General features: G+C 37.7%; 1 long non-coding RNA gene across 1 annotated transcript in view; it reads left to right on the top strand.

Moving 5' to 3' along the window:
• The window catches only part of LOC148719322 (uncharacterized), a 108057-nt gene that overhangs the window by 57902 nt on the left and 47268 nt on the right, over nucleotides 1-2887 (top strand). The window lies entirely within an intron of this gene.

Below are 2887 nucleotides of genomic sequence, written 5' to 3'. Positions count from 1 at the left end.
CCGCGCGACTCCATATTTTCAAATTTGATCATATAGTATTTTCGTGATAGCATACATGACAGAGGCCACGTACGTACGTACGTACGCTCGGTCAGTCACGTGACAACCAAACGAAAATAGGTTGACCATACTCTATGGGAATGGGGCTGTGCTCCACGCGCGCTTTGCGCGCCTGGGAACCCCGCTATAATAGTAAATGAATGAAAAGCAAGTCATTTATTTTCCGTTAAAAAACTCGTTCTAATATAAATCAATGAATTTTGAATATATGAAAATCATAAAAGTGTGGTGCGATTCCCTCAAATGTATGAAAGCGTTCCTCGCAGTAATAAACCCTACTTACCTAGTGGGTGGAATAAGGCCTGAAAAAGGGCCTGATATATTCCTAAAGGAATCCAAATTCTCTGCCTTTTTTGACCCAAAGGCTCAATTTTCACCACATTACTAAACCCAGTTTTTTTTTAATTTTTTTTTTCATGATATATGCTTACCAGAAGCCTACTGTAGTGAACTTCAGTGGTGAAAACTTTACATCACTTATAGTATGGGGTGAACGGGGGGGGGTCACAGCCTCACACTTCATAGACCATTGTCTCCCGCCTCCTGTACCTTCCGCCCTCCAATGTATTACTCTAGTCTTCAGGTTACAGAAAAGGATCAGAAACCCGATAAGACAACCCGGGGTTAGTGTGAAATTTGATTTCAGATTTAAAAGCTTTAAAAGATAATTCAGTTTGATTCTATTTTTCTACAATTTGATGATTGAATGCTCTAAAAAGAATTGGGAAAATTATCCCTAAACAGCTTTTGAACAGAGAAACATAGAAACCTGGATTGAAATTTAACCCTAGGTTAGCGCTAATCGGCCTTCGAACAAATGGGCCCTGGGCTTCACTTGCAAGCTGTGGCAGAACGAAGCATTCTTGTACTTTCTCTGATGTTGCATGTTTCGGGAGAGGGAGGGTAGGGTAGGTAATTTTCTCAAGATTAATATTTTTATAGGCCAGTTTTCAATGAGGTTTTATGAAACTGGTTGTTACATTGTGGCCGTCACTTCGGACATCTCGTTAGAGAAACCGTCTCAGTCCATTGTGCAACATGATAGCTATTCAGGTTCCTTCGAGTAGTTTGAGTCTTCTTTAAACCTCTGCGGAAGGGTTTAAAAATTGTACGTGCATTCTTTGATATATTTTTATACCGTTATGATTCAGCTATGTTATTATCTGATTAACAAAAAGCATTTGGGGAAGCGAGGTAATCTATGGACTGATTTTCGGAAAATACTGAGGCTGACGACGACGCTTGACCCGACTCGCTTTATTTGCCATAGTCATACAGAACTGTTATAAGCATTTCTAGACGTCCTCTTTCCTATGAAAGGGTCATAAAAAACAAATTCCACGAAAATGAAAAATTGAACTGTGATAAGTTGAAATAGCAGATGGTTTTCTCATTTCGTTTCGTGATGAAAAATTTGTAACATGTTTAATTTTCAGTTCTATGTTAATAATTTAAACTGAAATAGTTGTATGAAAATATATGCAATCCTATTCTTGTTCTATGCCTACGCTTTGCAAAACGACATTATCGGCAACAAAAATTATTTTCAAAATCTAACTTCGTTTATCTTTCAGTTCTTTTTTTTGGTTGTTTGTATGAATTAGATTTTTTCTTCTTTTCGAACTTCCTAAGTTTACGAATTTAAAGTTCATGGTCACTCGTTTACAGTACTTACACTTCTAAACGAGTATGTCTTGTGACCTTTGGAGACTCACAAGTTGACATCCCCGCCTCCGTTTTTAAAAAAAAAAAAATTTGTGATATACTGATCCTAAAACGTCAAGGGACACCTTCGCTAACTACTTCAAAGATCCGGTTGGAAGACATCCTTCGCAAACCACCCAGACGAAAACCAAATACGTAGCCTATAAATGTTTTAGGTCCCGCCAGTCACTTGTCTAATAAGTAGCTGATACTTACTTAATATCACATTTTTGATTATGTGGTATTCATAAGCTATTTCGCGAATTTCAACTGTACAAAAACTAGTGTGTTTCTCATCGATCAATCAATCAATCAATCAATCAATCAAACAATTCAACAGATAGATAAAACTTACAAAGTGCATAAAACCAAAACGTCAATTCTTTGCAAAGGATTCTAAGCGCAAAAATTTCTTTTAACATTAGGGCCTATGATAATTAATAGGAACTAAACTACAAACGAGTAGAATATGGACTTACTACAATATGGCAACTTACTGATCTGACTGGTAATAACAAGTTAGTTCATGAACCAAGCACTCTGGCTGGCTTGTTCTAACAAAAGCTAAGAGCCGTTGGTAAATTTGTTTCTTTACAGTAAATTAGCTAAACGTGGGAATTCGCAGTCTACTAATATATCATACAGATCTCCTACATTCTCAATCAACCTCTGTTTTCGAGCATGTTCCAGGATGGCGTCGCATGGATTAGGAATTTGATTTCTGCTGGAGTCAAGCCCAGTCTCTCCGCAAAGAACAACCACTTCTCTCCACCTAACGGTACAAAACACAATCATTAAGAGTCCTGGCCACTTCCTCAAAACATGCATCAACAATTATTTTTCATCTTTGGACCTTGAAAGTTCTATAAAGAAAATTAATCCGTACAGGCCTGATTTTTTCAGGTCTGATTTTCGCTATTGCCTAAATAGCGCTATCTACTGCGAAGGATCGTGCATCATACGTATTTAATACCGCAGCTCAAAATATATGGACTTCATATATTCATTGTATCTGATTTATCATCACGGGTTTATTACGAATCAACTTAACGGCCTGCTCCCAGTTGGCTTGTTAGCTCAATTGGTAGAGCGCTGCACTAGTATCGCAGAGGTCAGTGGTTCG

This window comes from Stylophora pistillata, chromosome 12, assembly GCF_964205215.1.
Source record: "Stylophora pistillata chromosome 12, jaStyPist1.2, whole genome shotgun sequence".
Lineage (NCBI taxonomy): Eukaryota > Metazoa > Cnidaria > Anthozoa > Scleractinia > Pocilloporidae > Stylophora > Stylophora pistillata.
The sequence above is the reverse complement of the archived record's forward strand: the minus strand, read 5'-3'. Positions and strand labels throughout refer to the sequence as shown.